The sequence below is a fragment of the Zingiber officinale genome, chromosome 1A (genome assembly GCF_018446385.1).
Source record: "Zingiber officinale cultivar Zhangliang chromosome 1A, Zo_v1.1, whole genome shotgun sequence".
NCBI lineage: Eukaryota > Viridiplantae > Streptophyta > Magnoliopsida > Zingiberales > Zingiberaceae > Zingiber > Zingiber officinale.
Genome location: NC_055987.1, coordinates 143,364,098 through 143,390,122, shown reverse-complemented (window position 1 = coordinate 143,390,122; position 26,025 = coordinate 143,364,098). Strand labels below are relative to the sequence as shown.

The window sequence follows — 26,025 nt, the reverse complement described above, 5'->3', positions numbered from 1 at the left end:
AATTTAAGTTTAAAATTAAAATTTTGAAAATAATTTTTAAGTTTAAGATTAATTTAAATTTTGAGATTAATTTTTAAGTTTAAAATTAAAATTTTGAAAATAATTTTTAAGTTTAAAATTAAAATTTTGAAATTAATTTTTAAGTTTAAAATTAAAATTTTGAAAATAATTTTTAAGTTTAAAATTAAAATTTTGAAATTAATTTTTAAGTTTAAAATTAAAATTTTGAAATTAATTTTTAAGTTTAAAATTAAAATTTTGAAATTAATTTTAAAATTTTGAAATTAATTTTTAAGTTTAAAATTAAAATTTTGAAATTAATTTTTAAGTTTAAAATTAAAATTTTGAAATTAATTTTTAAGTTTAAAATTAAGATTTTGAAAATAATTTTTAAGTTTAAAATTAAAATTTTGAAATTAATTTTTAAGTTTAAAATTAAAATTTTGAAATTAATTTTTAGGTTTAAAATTAAAATTTTGAAAATAATTTTTAGGTTTAAAATTAAAATTTTGAAAATAATTTTTAAGTTTAAAATTAATTTAAAAATTAATTTAAGTTTAAAATTTTTGAAATTAATTTTAAAGCCTTATTCATCTCACCCGATCTATATTATCAATCAGGAAATCCTATGATTTTGTAAGATGAAATTGGTTTGATTACCGAGTTTTGGTTTAACTTGAGTTAGATTCAGACTTAGCTTTGGTTTCCACAAATAGGCATTCTTCGGATAAACTTCTAAGCTTGGTGAGTCACATGGACATCATTAGAAATAACCAACCTTTCGAGGTTTTCCGAATAGTCCTATCCACGGAACTTAGTACTAAATCTTGGTCTAACTGGTTAGGATTCATTTAAGGGTAGTTTCGGTCAGTTCCACTTGGCCAAATGCACCAGATCGAAACCATATCTTTCTAGACATGCGATGCCCAAGTTTCCCTAACGTACTATCATCCAAAAATTTCACCAATACCATGATTCAAGTTTAAACTTGGTCTCTAATTCTAATTGCCCTGCCGGATTTGTTAGTTTTGGGTTACCCTGTCGGGTAAGTTAGTTTTGGAGGTGCCAGCTATTCTGGAGCCTCCCCCTGAATTATTGGCCATTAATTTAAGTTTTGATTTTAGGCTTGTGTCGATTCTTTTTATAGTTATAGTTAACTTGGTGATAATTTTGTTGTTTTTTAAACTGTTTAGATTTTGAATTTGATTTAGGTTTGTATTTTGGATTTTGGTTTGGTTTATTTATATAATGTATTTTTTCTTTAGGTATATAATATTGATTAAGTCCTACTTGCGTGGTTAGACACGCTTTCGGAACCCAAGCTAGATTGGTTGACTTGTATTGGGTTATTAATAATTTGAAGGTTTTATTTGAATTCGACTTATATCCTAGTCCGGTTTTATTATAACATGCTTTTTGATTATTTAGGATTAAGTCTAAATTTTTTGATCTTGTTGTGAATTTTTCTAACATCTCCTTTAAATTGTTTATTTCATTTTTTAATGATAAATTCTCCTCCTCAAGTGTTAGATCTTGAGTTGGATTTGAATTTTTTAATTGTTCCTTGAGGTTTTGATTTTCCTCAAGAAGTAATTTGTTTTCATTTTCTACTTTGGTTAATTTACTATTTAAACAAGAAATGATTCTAAAGAACTTTTTGTTTAAATTAAGATATACCTCATTCGAGCCTTCGAAAACGAGTACGGACTCGTGGCTTGTTTCGGGTTCAGACCCGTCTTCATCTTCCGACTCATTTTCAGTTTCGGCTTCGCGGGTCATCAGTGCGAGGTGGCTCTGATGTTTCTGCTCTTCTTCCTCTGATTCTTCCGAGGAGTCGTTCCACGTTACTTTGAGTGCTTTCCTTTTTGTTGGTTTTGGTTTGTCGAACTTTAGTTTTGGGCATTCGTTCTTGTAATGTCCCTTTTTGTTGCAGTCGTAGCAAGTCACGTTCTTTTGTTCTGAGGGAGAACTGATCTTTTGAAGATCCTTTTTGCTGAAGCTCCTCTTTCTCCTGGTGAACATTTTTCTTACCAAGTTCACCAGGTGTTCTTCGTTTTCGGAGTCTTGGTCAGATTCTTCTTCAACTTCAGGCTTGCTTTTCTTGGAGGAACCTGCAAATAAGGCTACACCTTTCTCGGCTCCAGCATTAGTTTGTTCGTGCAATTCTAATTCACAGAAAAACTCATCCAATTTTAATTTAGAAAGATTCTTAGAAATTTTGTAGGCATCCACTATTGATGCCCACAAACTGTTACGTGGAAAGGCGTTTAATGCGTACCTTATCAAGTCTCTGTTCTCCATCTGGTGGCCTATCGCATGGAGCCCGTTGAGGATGTCCTTGATCCTCGCGTGGAGTTGATTCGCTGTTTCTCCTTCCTGCATTTTTATATTAAAAATTTTATTTAAAAGCAGGTCTCGTTTTGTTACCTTAGCGTCGCTTGTTCCTTCGTGCAGCTCGATCAGTTTGTCCCACAATTCTTTAGCGTTTTTGTGTGGACCGACTCTGTTTAGCTCTTCTCTTGTTAGTCCGCACTGTAGAGTGTTGATCGCTTTGTTTTCTGTTGACGCTTTTTTCTTGAGATCTGCTGTCCAATCTTCAGGATCCACTAGATTCCCGGCGTTGTCCACTGGAATTTTGTAAGGTCTTGTAATGCTCATCCACTGGTCAAAGTCAGTTTTAAGGTAGACCTCCATGCGCTTCTTTCAGTAAGGGAAGTCGTCCCCGTTGAAGAGTGGAGGTCGCACTGTGCTGAATCCTTCTTGTTGGGACATTCTGTGCACAGGTAAATAAAAAATATCCCAAGACTTGGTCTTGGATTAGTAGTGCGGGAGAAAAAAAAACTAGATTTGTGTTGCACTAATTTAAATTGATTAGAGAAATATTAAGTTAACGAAACACCAGTTTTTAAAATAAAAAAAAACAAAAGAAAATTCACCCCCTGTCTGATTGGTGGTTGCACCAAATCAGAGCGGAACCTCGCTCTGATACCACTTGTAGGACCGTTAGATTCGATAGAGGGGGGGTGAATATCGATTCGAAAAACAAGAGTATAGGCACAGCGGAAAAGTAAAATAGACACAGTTGTTTTACTTCGTTCGGAGCCTGTGACGACTCCTACTCGAAGGCCCGTGGTCCTTGACCACTTTCGTTGGGCAATCACTAGCAATTCGAAATAATGATTACAAAAGAACCGTACAGTGAATGCTAATGAAAACTAAAAACAAAATACCGACAAGAAGGGAAAAGAATGGAGCGTAGTGTCGGAGCTTTGTTGGCGTCGCACTGAACGTTGAGCAGCAAGACCAGCAGTAGAAGAATTCTCAGCTTCTTTTATATGCTGTTCCAGGCGCCTGGATCCCTTCCGGGCGCCTGGAATGTGACGTAGCTGCACAAACCATGATACTCCACGTGGCGACGACTCGGCTGGATATAATTTGCCTTCCGGGCGCCCGGACCACTTTGTTCCAGAAATCTCCTTTTTCCTGCAAAATAAAGTTAGTCCGAGGCAATATATATCCTACAAAACAGATTATTAGCACATTTGTAATAGTATGAATTAGCATAAGTTAGTATGACTTAGATTCCGTCTTTCCGAGACCGGAATCTAGTCACGATCTCGACTTAGACATCCGAAATGGATCTAAGTCGGATCGACGCCTAATGTCCCCTTCCCGGGAACGCGTCCTCACAGTCACTCCCCTCCAGTGACTTACCTCACTTACCTGCCAGACGTCCGGTCAGCCCGTCGACCCGTCTGGACTTCTCGCCAAGCGTCCGGTCAGCCCGTCGACCCGCTTGGACTTCTTGCCAGCTATCCGGTCAGCCCGTCGACCTAGCTGGACTTCTTGCCAAGCGTCCGGTCAGCCCGTCGACCCGCTTGGACTTCTCGCCAGCTATCCGGTCGGCCCGTCGACCTAGCTGGACTTCTCCTGCACACTCGATCAAAGTGTCAGACAACAACAAGACTAACTTAACCTATTTGTCATTCATCAAAACCTAGGTTAAATCGTTAGTGCTAGCCGCACCAACAGCAACAGGGATCGTTTGCTGCGTTTTAATGGTAGTTACATTCTTATAAAAAGTAACTTCATTACCTTCAATCCTTACTCCTCCATACATGGATCTTATGAAATTGCAGCCTAGTATCATAGATATGTTTCCGCCAATTGATAATGGAAATGCATAAGTATATGGAATTCTGAAGCTGTGATCCCCAATACGCATAGTCCCATATTTCAGCTTCTTATTTGCAGTGGTAGTTGAATTTATTCCGCTGAAATTCACAACAAAAGTATTATCTTCAATAGATAATGGTGGAATGGATACCTGGTCAATGCAACAGGTAGTTGCTCCTGTGTCTAAGATTGCATTTACTTTGAATTTTTCCACTCCTTGTATATCAATCTCTACTATCAGGTTGAAGAGACCATTTGACCGCCTCTTTGGTTGCTCGGCTTGTTCTATAGAGAAAATCTTTTCTCGTCCTGAATCAATTAGAACATAGGCCTCTTCATTTTCTTCTTCAATCTCCTCATTTAAGGGCTGACTTGGGAATTGGATTTGCTTCTTTAAATCTACATTTTCAAGTTCAAGAAGATCAATTTTTAGACGCAATTCTTCATTTTCTGCATCTACCTCCATTTTATCAGCATCAGTCTGGCGAATTAATTCTGCTTCCTTCAGCTTAAATTCTTGCTTTACTGCTTCTATTTGCAATTCAGATAACGCCTTTACTGTCTGAACTTCTTGATTTAATCGATCAATTTCTGACTTGCCCCATATAATATAATTCTACTGCTCCTGTATAAGGTTAGTTGGAGAAAATAGAATAGGAACAGACCTTTCAACAGGTATAGTTGTGTCAAAGTAGTTGCTTGTACACATGCCACAGGATGTGATTTTGCATACCCCACAATGCATTCTGTGTTTCCTCATTGTTTCTCTTTTACAACAGCTGCATCTTTGGTATTCCGGAGGTATTTCACCATTTACTTCCCAGATGTGGTTGCAGTCGTGTTGTAATTTTGAAATGCGAACCATGGGTTGCCATCCGTCACTTTTGCCTATCATGTAAGTGTTTGTTTGTTCTATGAAGACAAATAAGGTTTCTTGGAGTAAAGAATTAACCTGAAAATCTTCTCCTTCTGATACGCTATAGATGGCATCAGACATATCATCTCCTTCTTGGACTGATAGAATCTCATATTCATCAGGTAATTCCAGTCCTTCGAATATAGCCACCCTCTTGACATTTTTATACTCCTTAGGGCATTCCCTTGCGAAATGTCCTTCTTCTCCACAGAGAAAGCATTTACACTTCTTATTTCTGATTAAGTGTTTACGCTTCTCTATTCTTGCATGGGATTGGTGCGGCTTCCCTTTGTATGTTGTAGACTTTCGTACACCATATTTCTTCTTAGGATTATCATAATATCCTGGTATTGGGATTTGCGCACAGAAAGATAGGTCCTTTAATGACCTACTGAATGCAGCCCTCTTGCATTCTTCTTCAAGAAATTTATATGAAAACATCACTCTTGGATGAACTCCCATCGTGTTGCCTTGGTATTTTTCTTCGAAAGCCTCTTTTAACCTTCTTCCAAGGTCTCCTGGTAGCTTAAGCCAAAACTTCTCTGATAACTCTGGCCCAGTAAATAACCTTCCTGTTTTTGCTGCCAAAGTCATGTACTCATTCATAAATGGTAAAATATCTTTTACCTGATTGCATGTCAGTCTTTCGAGGTCCCTATATGCTCGGTCCTGCATTTCTGTTGAACCTTGAAAGGGATCTTCCAGTAGAAATACCCTCCTGATTTGAGAGATGATGTTCTGGGTTCCATTCCTCCCATCACTTGAATTAACAAGTTCTTGATACTCGTGAGGATAATTCATTCGCCACTGGATCCATGTAAGTCTTTCAGATTCTCCCAATAAATTCTCTATGAAATCAGCCTTGTCTTGTGTATCCGTAAAATTTTGCAAAGCCACCACATTTCTTGTAATCGCTTCCCACCTGAGAAAGACATCTTCAACTCTATTTAATTGAGTAGGAAGTACCAGGAGTGCACCAGTTTGTTGGTGAGCAGTTGGCAGATTCCACCACTCTGAAGTTTCTTTTCGTTTGAATGTCCCTTTTGGTTCTGCGGGTCGCCCAAAGCTTATTGGTTCCTCCTTTGGTGCAGGCTGTGGTCTATTGGGTGGATATCCTACAGGATTCATTGTTGTGTCTGCAGGGGGTCGATAATTGGACACCGCTTCCTGAGAGTAAATTTGTTCCTGTAGATTAGATATCTGGGGATAATCAGTTACCCATTCCGCATCATCTATTGTGGTAGCAGCAACTATTTCTGTCTCTTCCCCACCACCTTTCGCAAAAGGATTGATAAATTCTTCATCTGTATCAATTGCTACTGGTGTGTCCTGCAGTGCTAAATATTGCAAATATTGAAAATATTCATCATCGTTAGATTCCTCAGGAATTTCTTCAGTAAGGACACATAGAAAATTAGATGAGGATGAGGAGCTGGAGGCATAAGGATCATCTATATTCAGTAAAGCTTGTAGTTGTCTTCTGTATTCTCTGGAATCACAGAGCATACGTTTAGTTGTTGCAATACTGTGTGCCCATGTTCCTTCTGTTAGTTGACAATAAGCCTCATCTTCATAGAATTTATGATCTTCAATAGCCTGAATCCGTGCTCGTTGCTGTATTTGTTGAATTTCCTCCTCAATTGCCTCTTTTGTTTTTAGACGAATTTCAAGAGGATCTTTACCCTTTCTTGTTGATGTTTCTGGTAAGGGTTCTGGTACTAATTACTGATGATATTCTGCATCATCATCACAATATTGACAACCAGTACATAAAGGATTTGCCAAGTACCTGGAGCATATTTGGCTTGTTGAGCCAAACCCTTGGTCAGCTCTTGTAATATTGGCCAACTCAGCTACTTCTCTTACAGGAGGTGTAGTAATCTTTTCCAGGATAATTTGTGCGATGCATTCTTGCTGATCTAGAAATATATCATTGTCAGTTGCATTGTAAACAATAATTTGGAGTTCACCTCTGTAGTCGCTGTCAATGACGCCTCCCATGATCATTAAACCCCGTAGAGCTGCACTAGATCTTGGGGCTATTCTTGCATATGTTCCTTTTGGTACCTGAATACATATGCCAGTAGCCATCATAGATCTTGTTCGTGCTGCTATTTCTTGTGGATAGCTAATAGCTAAGTCATATCCAGCAGATCCAGCTGTTCTTCTTTGAGGTAATACAGCTAAGGAAGAGATCCTTTTAATCAGCAATTCTTCTCCTCGGACTGGGGTTTCAATTAATACTGCGACAATATGGTTGCGTATTTCTTCTTCATCCGATTGCACTTCTTCATCATTTGAATTATACGTTGGATGACTTGCAGTAGTAGCCTGATAATTCTCAAATTGCAAAGATATATTCCCATTTAATAAATTCCGTGTGTTTACCTCAGTGGGTTGTAGGGGAATATTTGCAGATGATGGCCTAACTATCCAGTTTTGCCCAATAACATCCCGTGTGTTATAACTTCTTCCAGGGAGTGCTCGTACTCCATGGCTTGCTAAATAGTCGACGACATTTCGGACTTCATAAGCAAAACCCACATTTGGAGTATTTGAAAGTCTCCCAACCAGTCCTCTGGTGATTAATAGGTTGGCCTCACTGTTTTGCCACCCTTCATATCCTCGTGTTAAGACGGATATCTGTATATTTCTGTAGAAGTCTGAAAGTGTCAGCATCGTATCAGGAATTACATATACTAACTGACTTCCATTAGTTAAATCAATCTCCATAGTTGCAAAGATGGCCTGATCTCCCTGCCATCTATTATCTCGAAATACAACTAGGGCCAAGGTACCTTCCTCTTGTCGATGTAGGATTTGAATGCGTACCTGTATTACACCCATGTGTATAAACCTCATGCCACTTCTCTGAAGTTGTGCATAGCTTTCTGGTTGGATAAAGGATAAATCAACTTGATTTCTTGTCACAAGAAGAGCTTCTTCTGATCTGTGCATGTAAACTCGATGATGAGCATCATCTCTTCTAGAATGGTATAGTACCTCAGCTGGTACTATGGCTGCTCTTTCTTGCATAGATAGTCTGAGCTGCACTTGCGGGTCCATTTGTTGTTCTAGGGAACGAGTATATGTTCGACCCGTAATATGACTAGCCACCCTTTGAATTGCTCTTTGAGCATTATACCGTCGTCTATGGGCTTGACGGTATTCTCTGATTTGATCTTCAAAAACTCTAGCTTCTCCTGGCCTTGTTACTGTCGTAGTTACAGGTGGATCTTGCGTTCTTGTTCTTGCCATCATTGTTTCTTTACTTTGGCCTGTTCTTCTTCCAAAATAGTAAATGGATCAGTAAAAACCCTTAATTTACCTTTGGATTCTTTTGGCTTTTCTTGTATAGACAGAGTTTTTATTCTGTCCGTTAAACTCTGAATCAGGTTGTCTGGTAAGACTGTCGCTTGTTGCGAATTTGTGCTGACAGCTATCTTTTCTTCGATTTTCTTGACTCTTTCCTCAAGGGTTTCCAACTTTTCTAGAATACTGACTAGAAGTTGGATCTGTGTATTTGCCTGCTTGATGATGGCTGTGCTACTGCTTGTTGCTCCTTTGTATTCTGCTGGTCTACAGAACCCAAGGGCTGGTGCCTCTATTCCTTCAGTTGCTCTGACTGCGTCCTTGTAGGAGTTTGTTGCTTGAGTATTAATATAGCTCATGTAGAGGACCACGTTTCCACCCTTTGCAATAATGACTCCACCTGAGTCAACTTCTTTTGTAGGTCTTCAGCAATTTTAAACACCTGTTGCTCTGTCAACTTTGGTTGTTCTGCAGCAATATTCTTTAACTGCTTTTCAGATAAGAGCCTATTTTCTATAGTCTCTTTCGTAAGGTTTTCTAGAGTCCTTTTTAATTCCTTGTTTTCCTTTCTGATGTCCTCAAGTTGTTCTTGGATTATCTTAAAATTCTTAAGATGTACCCGACAAGAAAGGCAAACCCTATCGTAGATTACTGATAGGTTATGAGCAAGTTCTCTTTTCGTTGGTTGTTCTTTGTTTTGAGCTAAGTCAAGGTATTCTAGGTTTGAGGTATGAGATTTTGTATACCACTCCTGGATCTTTTCTTCCCAACGTCTTGACATATGACACTATTATAACTGCTTCCTGCTATTTATCTTACTTACCAATTGGGGCTTACAGCTTAGAGGGTTCTAAGGGTTTTCTTGCTCACACAGGTGTGCCCTTGGATTTATATCGGCATCCCTTGCCTTGCTACCAAGTTAGGACCTGTTCTTTTGCAATCCACCCGTTGTTCCCCGGTCGCCTTATTACCACAATCTTTCGGTTTGATAAATATTAGGACTAAGTTAATCAGATACTATATCAGTTCATGTTTTTGCTATAACTGATCAACAGTTGCAATTCGCTAGACATGCCCTTAAGCTTCGTTATAACTGATCAACAGTTGCAATTCACTAGGCTTAAGTTTTAAAGAAAGATATCCTTTATAGTTTTGGAAATAAAAGATCTTCGGAGGGATAATTACTAATTACTCATCCTTTCCCCTAAAATACCCTGACAAGGTTTTACTCAGCCATAACAACCTTTAGAACAAGCTCTGATACCAAGCTTCCACCTGGCGTCATTCCGCAATCGTACGAGCATATCCCAGATGTGACGGTGGAAGCTTCCACCGTATGATTCTGTGTACGGCTCGACCGCCAACTCTGCTGCTTGTCGACGGTAGGTGTCTCGAGGATGATGTTATCCCCTGTCCCCTTTGTCCTCTTGCATTCCCTGTCAGTTCCAGGGCCGAGCGGATCGGCCGCCCGGCAGGCATATCACTTCTGCATCGGTCATATGTTCGGATGAGACTGCTTCTGCCTGTGTTGCCTTGTGCACCGACCGAACGGGCAACCCGCTAGACCCTTGAAACCTTTTTACCTTGAGCATCGAAAACCCGACCTCTAATCGGGTTGTCTTTCATTCGGTCCGGGGGATTCACAGCCGGTCGGCCTGCGGAGCCCGGTCAGTAGGCTTGCTCTGTCCGATCGGCTGGTCTCCAGGTTGACTATCTTGACCTTTGACCTCCACGTGCCATTGACCCCCCGCCGACAAGGGTCCCCTGTCCTTATCACCGGATCACATGTCTCCCCTTCAAGTCTAGTCAAAGGAGGCGCTAAGTCCGACTGACTAGACGGCCGGTCGGCTTAAGTGACATCGCCCTGCCACTCTAGAATGTTCATCAAGCGGCCGCTCGGCCCCTTCCGAGCGCTGGCTTTGCTGCCGCGTCGACGGTCCTCGCTGACGCCCTTCAAATCTCTTCGGGATTCGCGCAAATCTTCTCCATTAAGACCTAGCACGCGCGCTGCGCGCCGTAATAGCGCTCATTAAATGCGCCCTTATGGCATGATGCCACGTGGCGCCTTTGCTGGCGTCATCGTACGGCTCGGCGGTGTGTCCGATGGGACATCGACGGTTTGAAATGAACGGCCCGATGGGGGCCTCGGTTCCTGTGACCTGCATCGGACGGTCGAGGCTGATTGGGCCCGACCTTATAAATCCGTCGCCTCCTTCCTCCGCCGCATTTCTGCCTCCGTATTCCTCCATCTTTCTTCGGTGCTTCGGCGTTCCGGCGACCCCGCTTCTCCGTTTTCCGACGATTCTCCGCCGCCTTCCTTTGATCCCCAGCTTCTTCGTAAGGTTCCTCCTCTTCTCCTTTCTATTTTCCTCGTCTTCTTTGTCGAGTTCCCGTCTTCTGGTCATTGTTTCTCCCATCTTCTGCTTGCCGTGTGTCTTTTTCCATTCTCTCGGTTTTTGCTTTTTTGCCCGATCGGATAATGGCCAGCTCATCCCGACCCGTAGAACCCACTTTAGGTCCCTGGTATACTACCATGGAATCTCGCTTCGATCGGCGTGACGCCGAAGCTCTGCTTGATGGTTTTGACATTCCGTCGGACTTCGAACTTATTCTACCCTCACCAACCGTTCGGCCTCATAAATCGCCGAGCGGAGCTATCTATTTTTTCCGCGACCAATTCACAGCCGGTCTGCGGTTTCCTCTTCACCCCTTCTTCGCCGATGTTTGCAATTTCTTTGGTATTCCGCTCGCCCAACTAGTTCCCAATACTTTCCGCCTTTTGTGTGAAGTGATTGTACTATTCAAGATACACCGCATCCCTCTCCGACCGGAAGTTTTTTACTACTTTTATTATCCCAAGCAATCCGAGCTGGACACCTATCTATTCCAAGCTCGGCCCGGTCTGGTCTTTTTTGATAAACTCCCCTCCTACAATAAACACTGGAAGGAGTACTACTTTTATTTGCGTCTCCCCAAGCGGACTCCTTTTCGATTCAAATGGCAGGTCGGACCACCTACTTCTCCTGAGCTTAAAAGATTTAAGACCCGACCGGACTATCTCGAGGCCGTGAATCTGCTTGCCGGTCTGAAGCTCGATATCAACAAGCTTCTGCCTGAAGGAGTGTTGTATATATTCGGCCTGAGTCCGAGCCGCACTCCACTTCCGAGCAGTTTCGGTAAGCATTTCACTTGCACAAATACTTTGAGTGCTAACTGATTTTTTCGTTTTCCTTTGCAGCAAATATCGTCATGGAGTCCGTGATGCAAGGGATTTTGAAGAGGAAAGCCGAGGCGCTCAAGGCGGCCGCCGCCAAAGAGATGGAGCTACTGGGCATCACTCCGGTCGGCTCTCACGAGGGTGAGAGCGACACACATGCAGAAGAGTCAGCCGCTCAGGCCTCCCTCATGGAGGTGACGGGAGGCAATACTTCACACAGGGAGCTAGCCGCGCAAGAGGAAGGCTCCGGTCAGGAAGACGAGCAGCCACTCAGACAAAAGAGGCGCCGGATGGATACACCGTTGCGATCGGCTACTTCTGCTGTTCGCGTGTCCGAGCGGGCGGGGTCCAACTCTCGTGGGAAAACTCCAATGATGGAGGCATTATCCTCCGATCGGACTCCGTCTCAGTTGAATCTGCCCGCCATCCCTATTGAGGCTGTGTTGGTCAGCGCTCTTCCGCCTGCCCCCCGCTGGGTCCAGCGCTCGACTATTTTGTTCAAGTTCTCCACCCCGGCCTCTGCTCCCTCCGCATCTGCTCACATGTCTCCTGGCCAGAGTCGCACCGTTAGGGCCACCCTGCACCTGGCCAGAGTCGCCTGAGCATATGATCACTATGAAGGGGCCCCTCGCCGAGATGTGGGCCGACGCTCGGGCACGTGTCGCGATGATTCCGCTCGGTAACCTGGCCAACAGTCATATGCAGCAGGCCACTGGGGTAAGTGTGTTTTCTTTGAAGTCCTCTACGCACTCTCTCCGAACGGCTATTAATAATCTTGTTTATGTCAAAGGTGGGTGGAGGAGATCGCTGTCTCCAATCGTTTGGCCATGGTGGACGCGGAGCTAAAGAGGCTAAAGAGCTCGGGCGGTGCGCCCTCCCAGGGTCCCTCATACTCTGAGCTGCAGAAAGAGCTCAAGAAGACCCAAGACTTGTTGGAGGCTGAGCAAAAGAAGACGGCCGATCAGGCCTATACTCTGGCCGAGTTCGAGCGACAGGTCAAGACACTTGACCGGAAAATAAGCCTAGCTACCGATCGGAAAAATACGGCCATCGCCGATCTGGAGAAGAAAAACGTCGAGTCCCGGGGCCTAGAGCAACGGGTCAAAGAGCTGATGGAGCAGCTGGACGGCGAGAAGGCGAGCCGCTCGGGCGAAGCGCTCAAACATAAGGATGAACTGAAGAAATTGCAGGAGGCTCTTGAAGCATCCCAAGCCACCTTCAAGGAGTACCAGGAGGCTGAACCGAGCCGGTTCATCGTGCTGAGGCAAAACTACATCCGCTCAGACGAGTTCGTTGAGAAGGTCTGCAACCGGATGGCCGAGGCCTTTGAACTGGCCATCACTGCCACGTCGGATTACTTGAAGGCCAAGGGTCTCCTCCCATCTTTAGCGAAAATTCCCGCCCGGGAACATACGACGCTTCTTGCAACCATTCCCAAGCATATCTTTAATTATTTTGAGTGAATGTGTTTTCAGAAATACTTCCGATCGGCGTGTCTGTCACGTGGCCTCTGTAACCCTTAAACGCTAATTTTAAATGAATGCCCACTCCTGCTATTTTATCCTCTTATTTCGCATTCTTTTTTATTATGCCGACCGGTTACTAGACCTTCTACCCGCAGGGAATTTCTGAACCTCTTTGCTTTGCCGATCGATCAAACGTCCATCCATCTTGCCTGGGATTTCTATGAGCTTTACGCTCTAAGTGTTTTTCTTTGCCTCGCCGATCGGCCAAACGACCATCCACCACACCGTGGATTTCCATGAGTTTTTCGCAGTGTTTACCTTTACTGCGCCGATCGGTCAACGAATCTCCATTCTTTCATGGATTCTCTGCCAATGCGTCGTTGAAGTAATTAGACGCGACGCTGCCTCATCTGGGGAGTTTATAGTCGCCAGTCCAACTCTAGAGTTTAACGTCGCCGCTCGACGGTCTTCAAGCTGAGGGGTTTATAGTCGTCGGTCCGACTCAAGAGTTTAACGTCGCCGCTCGACGGTCTTCAAGCCAGGGGATTTAAAGTCGCCGGGTCAACTCTAGAGTTTAACGTCGCCGCTCGACGGTCTTCAAGCCGGGGGGTTTATAGTCGCCGGTTCGACTCTAGAGTTTAACGTCGCCGCTCGACGGTTTTCAAGCCGGGGGGTTTATAGTCGCCGGTCCGACTCTAGAGTTTAACATCGCCAGTCCAACTCTAGAGTTTAACGTCGCCGCTCGACGGTCTTCAAGCCGGGGGGTTTATAGTCGCCGGGTCGACTCTAGAGTTTAACGTTGCCGCTCGACGGTCTTCCAGCCGGGGGGTTTATAGTCGCCGGTCCGACTCTAGAGTTTAACGTCGCCACTCGACGGTTTTCAAGCCGGGGGGTTTATAGTCGTCGGTCCGACTCTAGAGTTTAACGTTGTCGCTCGACGGTCTTCAAGCCAGGGGGTTTATAGTCGCCGGATCGACTCTAGAGTTTAACGTCGCCGCTCGACGGTCTTCAAGCCGGGGGTTTATAGTCGCCAGTCCGACTCTAGAGTTTAACGTCGCCGCTCGACGGTCTTCAAGCCGGGGGTTTATAGTCGCCGGTCCGACTCTAGAGTTTAACGTCGCCGCTCCACGGTCTTCAAGCCGGGGGGGTTTATAGTCGCCGGGTCGACTCTAGAGTTTAACGTCGCTGCTCGACGATCTTCAAGCCGGGGGGTTTATAGTCGCCGGTCCGACTCTAGAATTTAACGTCGCCGCTCAACGGTCTTCAAGCCGGGGGGTTTATAGTCGCCGGGTCGACTCTAGGGATTAACGTCGGAGCTCGACGGTCTTCAGGAATGAGCTTTTAGTTCAGATAATATACGCCCGGCCGAACGGCACGGAGTCTTCACCATCGGGCCTATGGCTCGAATAATATACTCCCCGCCGAACAGCACGGGGTCTCCACCATCGGGCCTGTGGCTCGGATAATATATTCCCGGTCGAATGACACGGGGGCTTCATCATGCCTTTATACAACTATCCGCTGGGCGCACCATGCTCATGCCTTTGTTTTGTTCTTATAACTTTCATTCCTGCAGCCAAAAGATGCATCCGAACAAAATATTCATGAAAATATATTACATCGGCACACCTCTCATCCGGCCCGATAGGGATGGAGGTGGTTTGCGCTCCATTGCCTATCCAGCCGCCGTCCATCCTCATCCTCCGAGTAGTAGGCTCTAGATCGGAGCTTCTCGACGACTTTGAAGGGTCCCGCCCAGGGAGCCTCCAGCTTGCCTACGTCCCCGACCGACTTCACATTCTTCCAGACCAAGTCGCTCACCTGGAATGCTCGAGGAATCACGCGGCGATTGTAGTTCTGCTTCATTCTCTGCCTGTAGGTCATCAACCGGACGGACGCTTTGGCTCACTCCTCGTCGATCAAATCCAATTCCAGTTGCCTCCGCTCGGAATTATCTTCGTCGTAGTTCAGGATCCAGACGGACTCTGCGCCGACTTCGACTGGGACGACCGCCTCGCCTCCGTACACCAGGTGGAACGGTGTTACTCCCGTTCCTTCTTTGGGGTCGTGCGGATAGCCCATATGACTCTCGGCAGCTCGTCCACCCAGCTTCCTCCCATGTGGTCGAGCCGAGCCCGAAGAAGTCGGAGTATCTCCCGGTTGGCTACCTCGGCTTGACCATTGCTCTGGGGATACGCCACTGACGTGAAGTGCTGCTCAATGCCATATCCTTTGCACCATGTTTCGAGCTGCTTTCCAACGAACTGTTGTCCGTTGTCTGACACGAGCCGACGCGGAATGCCGAACCGACAGATGATGTTTTGTCATATGAATTTTTTGACCATGTGCTCGGTTATCTTGGCCAACGGCTCAACCTCCACCCACTTGGAGAAGTAATCCACCGCCACCAATAGAAACTTCCGTTGTCCGGTCGCCATAGGGAAGGGTCCGACGATGTCCATGCTCCACTGGTCGAACGGGCAAGACACTGTGGACGTTTTCATTTCTTCCGTCGGTTTATGCGAGAAACTGTGGTACTTCTGACAGGAGATACAGGTTGCGACAGTCCGAGCGGCGTCCTCGTGTAGCGTTGGCCAAAAGTATCCGGCCAGCAGGATCTTCCTAGCCAAAGATCGGCCGCCCGGATGACCTCCGCAAGATCCTTGGTGCACCTCCTGGAGAATGTATCCTGCATCCTCTGAGCTGACGCATTTTAGCAGCGGTCGGGAGAAAGCCTTTTTGTAAAGTTGATCTCCGATGAGCGTGAACCGACCGGCTCTCCTTCTCAGTAGCTGAGCTTCTTCCCGATCGGACGGTGGCCCCTGAGCGCAGAAACTCCATGATGGTTGTTCTCCAATCGTTCGGGAATGTGAGGCCTTCCACCCGGTCTATATGCGCTACCAAGGATACTTGCTCGATTGGTTGTTGGATGATGACCGACGATATCGAGCTTGCGAGCTTGGCTAATTCATCTGCCGCCTGGTTCTCCGCTCGGGGTATCTTCTGGAGCACTACCTCGGTGAAGCCGGTCTTGAGTTTCTCAAAGGCCTCCGCGTACAATCTGAGTCTTGCATTGTTATCTCAAAAGTGCCCATGAGTTGCTGAGCGGCAAGCTGGGAATCCGAGTGGATCACAACCCGACTGGCTCCAACATGTCGTGCGGCTTGTAGTCCGGCTATGAGGGCTTCGTACTCTGCCTCATTATTTGTTGCCCGATAGTCCAGCCGGACGGATAAATGCATCCGCTCTCCCTGAGGTGAAAGTAGCATGATCCCAATTTCGCTTCCGAGCCGAGTGGACGATCCGTCCACATATATTTTCCACATAGCTTCGGGCTCGGGCTTTTGTACTTCGGTCACGAAATCTGCCAAGGACTGCGCTTTGATCGCCGAGCGGGGTTGATATTAAATGTCAAATTCGCTCAGCTCCGTCGTCCACTTAATGAGTCATCCGGATGCTTCAGGGTTCAGGAGTACCCTTGCTAGCGGGTTATTCGTCATTACAATAATGGTGTGCGCCAAAAAATAAGGACGTAACCTCCGAGCGGCAAGGACTAAAGCGAAAGCCAACTTCTCGAGACCGGTGTAGCGAGACTCAGCATCCTTTAAGATATAACTTAAAAAGTACACTGGCTGCTCCTCGTCGATCGGCCTTACTAATGCTGAGCCCACAGCATGCTCAGTTGATGATAAATAAATGCGGAACGGCTCACTTACGACTAGTTTGGCCAACACGGGTAAGGAATTCAGATAAATCTTCAATTCCTCGAACGCCCGATCGCACTCCTCGTCCCATTGGAACTTGGTGGCTTTACGGAGAATCTTGAAAAATGGCAAGCTCCGGTCGGCGGTCTTAGAGATAAATCTTGACAGCGCCGTTATCCGACCGGTGAGACGCTGTACCTCTCAAAGATTTCTGGGAGGCGACATGTCCTGCAACGCTTTTATCTTGCTGGGGTTCGCCTCTATGCCCTGCTCGGTCACAATGTAACCCAGGAAGCGCCCGCCTTTTGCTCCGAACAGGCACTTCTGAGGGTTAAGTTTGACGCCATACCTTCTCAATGTTTGGAAGGTCTCCTCCATGTCCGCATAGAGATCTGCCGTCCGGAAGGACTTGATAAGTATGTCGTCCACGTACACTTCCAAGTTGCGTTCGATCTGCTCCCTGAAGACCTTGTTCATCAGACGCTGGTAGGTGGCTCCCACGTTCTTCAGCCGAACGACATTACATTGTAACAGTAGGTGCCGTCCGCCGTGATGAAGCAGACCTTCTCTTGGTCTTCTCGGGCGAGCGGCACTTGATGGTAGCCTTGGTATGCATCCAGCATACATATCAGCTCGCACCCGGCCGTGGAGTCCACCAGTTGATCGATCCGGGGCAGGGGATAGAAGTCCTTCGGGCATGCCTTGTTCAAGTCCCGAAAGTCGATGCAGACTCTCCATTTGTTGCCTGGCTTAGAGACCAGAACCACATTTGCGAGCCAACTCGGGAATTGCACTTCCCTTATGTGGCCGGCCTCTAGAAGCTTTTCGACCTCCGCCCGGATGATTACATTTTGCTCCACGCTGAAGTCCCTCTTCCTTTGCTTCACCAGACGAGCGTCCGGCCGGACATGAAGTTCATGTTGCGCTACGCTCGGCGAGACCCCAGGCAGCTCATGGGTCGACCAGGCGAAGACATCGCAGTTTCGCCGCAAGCACTTGAACAACTTCTCCTTCTTCTTCTCCTCCAGATCGGATGCTATGAAGGTGGTGGCCTCCGGTCGGGCAGGGTCAATCTGCACCTCCTCCTTTTCTTCATAAACTAAAGAAGGTGGCTTTTCAGTAATAGCATGTACCTCGACCCGCGGCACTTTCCGAGCGGACTTGGCTTTGGCTCGAACCATCTCCACGTAGCATCTTCGAGTGGCCAGCTGGTCTCCCCGCACCTCCCCTACTTGATCCTCCACCGGGAATTTGATCTTCTTGCAGAAGGTAGAGACGACCGCCCGGAACTCGTTTAGAGCCGGTCGCCCCAGGATGACGTTGTATACAGAAGGAGCATCCACCACGATGAAGGTGGTGGTCCTTGTCCTTCTGAGCGGCTCCTTGCCCAACGAGATAGCTAGTCGGACTTGGCCGACCGGCAAGACTTCGTTCCCCGTGAATCCGTAGAGGGGGGCCGTCATTGGCAGTAGCTCGGCTCGATCAATTTGCAGTTGGTCGAAGGCCTTCTTGAATATTATGTTGACCGAGCTGCCTGTGTCAATAACAATGCGATGAATAGTATAATTGACTATTACCGCTCGAATGATCAGGGCGTCATCGTGAGGGACTTCAACTCCTTGAAGGTCCCTGGGCCCGAAGCTGATCTCGGGTCCGCTCGCCCTTTCCTCGCTGCAGCCGACCGCATGGATCGTCAACTGCCTTGCGTGTGCCTTTCTGGCTCTGTTGGAATCTCCGCCGGTCGGGCCCCCGGCGATGATATTGATCTCTCCTCGAGATGCGTTGCCCCTATTTTCCTCCTCCCGAGCGGAAGGTCGAGGTCATTCATTTGACGTTCGATGGTGGGGTCCGTGCTGCTGACGGTGATGTCGCTCGGGGGATCGCCTTTCTATCCTTTGCACGGGGCTCCGTTGTCGATGTTGCCGATCGGGTGAAGGCAATCGGCGGCGGTAACTCCTTGGTGCAGGATGAGTGATGGGGGGTAGACTCCGACAGTCGCGGGTATTGTGAATGGCCGACTGATGGAGTGAACAAAACATTGGGGTCCATACCTTCCCCTTGGGCTTGGGCCGATCAGCCGCGACTTGCTGGACGGCGTGCAACCGAGTGTGTTGATGAGGACGGACGGCTTCGACTCGCGGTCCTCTAGGCGGCTGGTGACTGATGGGCTGCTTCCGCTCGGCGGGAGCTGGTTGGTCGCTCTGGGCTTCTTTTCTTCTCACCGCCTGGGCTTCCTCCACATTGATGTATTCGTTGGCTTTATGCAGCATGTGGTCGTAGTCCCGGGGCAGCTTCCGGATAAGCGAGCGGAAGAACTCACCGTCCACGAGCCCTTGCGTGAACGCGTTCACCATTGTTTCCGAGGTGACCGATGGAATGTCCATGGCCACTTGGTTGAAGCGCTGAATGTACGCTCGGAGCGGCTCCCTCACGCCTTGCTTGATGGCAAACAAGCTGACGCTCGTCTTCTGGTGGCGCCTACTGCTTGCAAAATGATGGAGGAACGCCGTTCGGAATTCCTTGAAACTTGTGATGGAGCCGTCCGTCAGTCTTCGAAACCACCGATGCGCCGATCCCGAAAGCATGGTGAGGAACACTCGGCATTTCACACCATCTGTGTACTGATGCAGTGGCGGTGCTGTCGAATTTACCCAGGTGGTCGTCCGGGTCGATTGTCCCGTTGTACTCCCCGATCGCAGGGGGCACATAATGCCTTGGCAGTGGATCGCGAAAGATGGCATCTGAGAACTGCCGATTGGTCCGCTCGGGAGACGCATCCGACCGGGGCGCCTTTCCTTTTCTGACATCTCGGATGGGTGCTTCATCCGATGAAGATCCCTTGTCTTGGTTAGCCTGTGCTACCTCCGAGGGCGTCTGGAACAGAGCCCGATGAAAAGATATTGGGGCGGGCGGCGCTCCCATCTGAGTGCTGCCCCCATATTGAGAGCTGCTCCTGCCTGTCTTCGAGAGGCGCTCGGCCCCCCGAGGCCGATGTCGCCTGCTGCGCTACTCGCTCGGTCTGAGCTTTCTGCTGTTGTTCCACGATTTTCGCTGCTCGCGCTTGGACGAGTGCTTCAAGCTCTTCGGGAGAGAGCGTTACCAGAAGTTGACGTCTAGCTTCTTCCATCTCCTCGACTCGGATTCAGGTGCGTTCCCACAGACGGCGCCAATTTGTTCCTGTCCGAGCGCTGAGTTGACGGACGCTGGGGACGTGGCACGCTCCGTTGTCTCCGACTAGTAGTGTAGCTCTCCGACGAACCTGCAAAGAAGCCGAGCCGGGAGGGGTTTCCCGACGACGGCCCTCCGACGCTCAAGTCAGGCAACGAGAGAGACAGCGTAACGAGGCTACAGTAGAGATGTGTGCATACCTTCGTCGACGTCTGGGGGTCTTTATATAGGACCCCGGGGAAGCGCGGGAACGCTTCCCGACGCGTGCATGCTTCCCCAAACATACCTTAACGAGCCTGTGTCAGAAAAGTACCTCTGGTGTCATTCCGCAATCGTCCGAGCATATCCCGGATGTAACGGTGGAAGCTTCCACCGTATGATTCTATGTACGGCTCGGCCGTCAACTCTGCTGCTTGTCGGCGGCAGGTGTCTCGAGGATGATGTTATCCCCTGTCCCCTTTGTCCTCTTGAGTTCCCTGTCGGTTCCAGGGCCGAGCGGATCGGCCGCCCGGCAGGCATATCACTTCTGCATCGGTCATATGCTCGGATGAGACTGCTTTTGCCTGTGTTGCCTTGTGCACCGGCCGAACGGACAACCCGCTCGACCCTTGAAATCTTTTTACCTTGAGCATCGGAAACCCGACCTCTAGTCGGGTTGTCTTTCATTCGGTTCGGGGGATTCACAGTCGGTCCGCCTGCGGGGCCCGGTCGGTAGGCCTGCTCCGTCCGGTCGGCTGGTCTCCGGGTTGACTATCTTGACCTTTGACCTCCACGTTCCATTGACCCCCCCGCCGACGAGGGTCCCCCGTCCTTATCACCGGATCAACCATATTTATCATAGTTTTTCCATAATACTTCGACAATCTTTATAAATAGGTTTGTTAGCCTAAAACAATTAATTAATAATAATGAAGCAATTGTCTTCATTTTAGTTTTCTCTCTATTTCTTCTTTTCTATGTCTACTTGTTTCTATATTTCAATGTTTCTACATTTACTTTGATTTTTCTTCTTCGTTCATGGTCATCCGCTTTAGAAAAAATTCCATAAAGAGATGACATTGAGAACTCTAATATGTTACCTAATTGTCATCCTTCGAAAACTCATAGGGTAGTCCACATTTAGTAGACCGGAGTTCATCTTTGTCATCTCCATACATTTCTTTAGTCTTACAAATTCCAAAGTTGAAACCCTATTACAAATTGCATGACTCTTCTGGATTGTATTCTTTCTCCTAGTCGGCGTTGCCAAGATAAGGCATACAGCTCAAGAAAATAATAAAACTTAACCATGTAACTTCAGTCCTCGCTACTTGAAAAAGGCAATTTATCATTAAAAGACCTTAGTTTGTACACATGTCCACTCGTAGAATTCAAAGTGTAATTGTGAACTTGTCCAATGCGTTGCAAGCAATGTAGTCATCGGTTTTCAACTTACCAATAGGCAAGAAGAAACCACTCAACTTCCATGAAAGGGATACAATCATGGACTAATCCAACAACATTGATAAATAAAAAGCTTCACCTGCTTCAGGTTTGTGTTATAACATATTCGATCAGAAAGATATTAGAACCTTAAATATTTGGGCTGCTACTGGCTCGTATATTTGAGAATTGCCTGAGACAGTGAAGCATAATTTGGCAATAAGATTACTCTGGGAGTATGGCAAACCTGTAGTAGATTCTTTTTTTTTTTTTGTCATAAATCTATAATAGCACCTTAAGCAATCAACATGCATTGAGCATCCAAAAAGAAACGTCAAAGGAATTAAACTTCTCATAAAAAGGAACATCGTAAGTCAAATAAAGAGAACCTAAACTCTTTCGAAGTTTCAGACGAAAAAAAAAGGAAGAAACTGCCTAGAAGTTGTGTCGTTCCTCACCTGGCTTAAAGAATACTGAGAGTCCGAAATCAATGAGCTTGAGTGATGAATCTTCATCCCTGTTGACCAATAAGAAATTTTCCGGCTTGAGATCCCTATGCATGACCCCCAAGGAATGGCAAGCCTCGATAACCCCGACAATGATCCTGATGAGCTCGGCGGCCTTGCGCTCGCTGTAGTGCCCGCGCTCAATGATCCGGTCGAAGAGCTCACCTCCGGCGCAGAGCTCCATGACTATGTGCACAAATTGGGCATCCTCGAAGGCACCTTTTATGGTAACGACATTTTTGTGGCCGGAGAGGTGATGTAGGATCTGAATCTCCCTCCGCACGTCCTCCACGTCTTCCTTGGAAATGAGCTTCCGCTTAGCGATGGACTTGCATGCGTATTCCGACCCGGTGGCGAGCTCGGTGCAGAGGTAGGTCGTGCCGAACTGCCCCTGCCCGAGTTTGCGCCCCAGGGCGTAGAGCTCAAGGATGTTAGGGGTAGGGTGTCTGAGGACGTAAAATCCTCCCGATGCAACGGCGGCCGAATAAGTGGCTGGAGAGTCGTTACCGAACCTCATGAAGGCGGTAGTTGCTATGAGGGTGTCGAAAAACGAGGAGGCGGAGGCGGAGGAGTTGGACTGAGAGTGGGAGAGAGTGCGTCGATTGGAGGAGGGTTCGGGAAGGCGAACTCTGCTACTGGAAGAAGACCCGAGGCATCCGTTGCCCATCAAAGGAGAAGGTGATCGAGCATCGATGAGTCCCTTGTTCGTCCCCGATTGCCAGTTCCACTTCCAGAGCCGATTGCAAAAGAATCTTGAAGGATATCCTAAAACTGAACTATGCAGTGATTCCAATCAATTAAGGAGAAGGAACGGAGGAAGAACCAAAAAAATAAAAATAAAAATTAGAAATAACAATATCCGCACCAGTAGTCACTTTACTCTCACATCTTACATGTGCATGGAAGGAGACCGCTTCCCTCATGGTCCTACTTACTTTCTGGCGTACACATTGCCACGTCATCGAGTGTCTATTGGGAGCGTGAAAACGGCGTGCGAAGACGACATTTCGACGCGGTTCGCGAGGTGGAAAAAAGCTCAACTTGTTTCGCAGCGGAGCAGTGACAGTGCCCCCCGACTGGAAACGTTGATTTAGCATACGCACGCAATGGAGAGGTGCCGACGGTAACTAGAGGGGAGAGACGGATAGATGGACGGCTAGATCTTTTGGGTACGTTTTAATGATATTTCGGAAGGTGGGCGAAGGAATGTGTGATTTCATTGCTGGATGAGATGTTGCTTTGGGCGGCGTCCGTGGGTGCCGCCTGGCAGCTTCCCTGCGGGCGTGGACATTGGACAGCTCAGTGCCGCCTTGTTTGGTGAAGGCGACCGTTGGACATGAAAATAATGGCAATAATTTAAAAAGCGACCGTTTTTATGAAAACTATATTTTTCAAAATAAAACAGCATTTCAGTTTTTTTTTTAAAAAAAATATACTTATTTTAATATTACTGTAATAATAATTACGTCATAACTATTGTAATACATGGTCAATATAATTTAACTGCTAAAATATATTAAAATAAATATTATTATATTATAATATTTGTTTTAATATGATTCAAATTATTTAAACTTGATTAAAATTATATAAATTAGTTACAATTATTTTAAAACTATTATAACAATTATGCAACATAGTGACAATTATTGTCCATAGTTATTATAATTGTAACGACTATAGCAAGATTTTAATCAAGTTGAAATAATTTAAAAATTATTTTAATTTAATTTAAAAAGTATTTTGATAGAATATAACTCTCTATATAATAATTTTAACTAAGTTAAATTGATTTATTTTAATATATTATAGTAACTAATGAATTAAGAATATTTTTAAGTGTTGAAATATATTAATGTATATTTTTTTATATTTAAAAAATGACAAAAATTGTAATAATAGGTCCTTTTAATATTTTTAAAGTAAATTAAAATATAAAATTATTTTTAAAAAACTTGAAAAAAATTAGAGGTTATGTAGAGCAAATGTGAAGCCGTCGTTTTAGCGGACCTTCAAAGGCGATCGACACTCTAAAAGCGAGTAAATAAGGGGGCATTTATCTTATCATAGCAGTTATTTACATAAGCAAGGTCAGACACCTAACGAAACTTTTTATATCCACAGGGATCGACTCCAAAATCTATTATAAAAAAAATATGATAAACACAGTTAGTCTCATTGATTATCCCTGTGTGATCGATTTGGCCTCACGGAAGTTTCCCACCAGCCACCAGAATAAATTGGGAAGCGTGCGCAGTGACTAGCCCAACATCATTTGGTTGTGCTTCTCATTTTGAGGAAAACTTTCTACAAATTTATCATAACTAAGGATCGAACCGTTGGTGCCTCGGTGACAACCTAGATGTCCTATCATGACACCATAGCCCCAAGGACTAAATGATAAATCCAGTGAGCCTCATTGACTATCCCAGGGGTGATCGGTCCGGTCCCACGAAAATTTCCCACTAGTTACTAGGGTAAATCGGGAAACACGTGAGGTGGTCAACCCAGAAGTCCAACATCATTTAGTTGCATTTCCCATTTGGAGGAAAAAATTTTACAAATACACCATAATTGGGGATTGAACTGCGGGTGTCTGAGTGACAACTTGGATATCCTACCGTGACATCATAACTCTGAGGACCCAAAATTTATTAGAATAACCATTCATGCAGTATCAACTATGACAATCCGTAGGGATGAGATGAAAGACAATATTAAGGATATCTTAGTGATACATGATTTTTTTTTTTTAAAAAATTAATAAATGAGATCAATGGTGTAAAAGAGGTATGTTTTTTTTTTTTTTTAGATTTGAACATGTATCCAAGGGATCTCATTCTCTTAAAGGGAGTAAATCAGGAGATATTTATCTTAGCGTAATGATCTTTTATATAAGAGAGATCAGGTATCCAATAAAATATTTTATATCGGTTAAAAATTGACTCTAAAATCTATTAAAGCAACCAATTATATATAAGTATTAATTGTAATAACTTGTAGAGGCGAGATGAAAGACAATACTAAGGAAATCTTACTGATACGTGATTTTTTTTAATTTAATAAATGATATCAATGGTGTGATAGAGGGTTTTTTTTTAGATTTGATAACATATACCCAACTTATATCAACTAATTTTAGAAGTGATCGTTCAAAATTTTTTATCAATTATCAAATTAAATCAGAAAATACTTGTAATGAGTAACCTATCAAATCAATATTTTAAAGTCAACCACCTATTGAAAATTTATCTATTAATTATTAAAATTGAGATTTGATTTTTAAATATATGAGAAATTGAGAAATGTAAAAGGGGCATCTTGTGTGACATGAACATGCAGAATTCTATAGGATGAAGGTGCAACAAAAAAATTCTCACATTAATTTTTTTAAAATAAATTAATTAGTAAAAATGTTTTCCCACTAAAATTAATTTACTTTAAAAAATATTAATTAAAAATGGATTAAAGCAGAATTAGAATTCCTTTTTAATAATTAATTAAAAAGAGTTGCCCCCTTTTATGATTTTTTTAAATAAATTGTCAAATAGGCATCGCTTTTGAAAAATTTATCAAATGGACGCCCTATCGAACATAAACTATCTAAAATACTTATAAGTCGTTTGGTCAGTCCAAATTCTTTGCAATTAAATCGAATTCTAGGATTTAGAGTCTTAACCACAATCAGCTTATCTATGTTGCAGCAGTCACTATACAAAAGATACGATGGATATTTTCACCGCTATTCTATCGTTATTCGATTATAGCGATGAAATTATGACAAAAATATATTAGTCGTAAGATGTTGGGTTGTAGGTAGTTTGGGCAATGGAATTAAATTCCATGACAAATTTATGATGAAATATAATTTCCTAACTATAAACGTAAATTCTGTCACTAATTAATTGTTAAAAAATTATTTCGGCTACGTTCTGTGGTTAAAATTAGAAATGAAATTTACATTTCCATCACTAATTAGCGATGAGATTTATAATTCTGTTGCTAATTATTGTAAGGAAAACAATGTTCTTATTATAATAATTAACGACAGAATTTAATTTCCCCATTAACTAACGACATAAACTTTAGTTCCATCGTTAATCTTTAAAAAAAATTCACAATTTCTTCTTTAAATTTG

At 44.7% G+C, this 26,025-nt stretch overlaps 1 pseudogene; it reads right to left on the bottom strand.

Annotated features, from left to right (window-relative positions):
* The window catches only part of LOC122036923, a 50,770-nt pseudogene extending 28,020 nt beyond the window's left edge, over positions 1 to 22,750 (bottom strand).
* Positions 22,751 to 26,025: the final 3,275 nt, after the last annotated feature.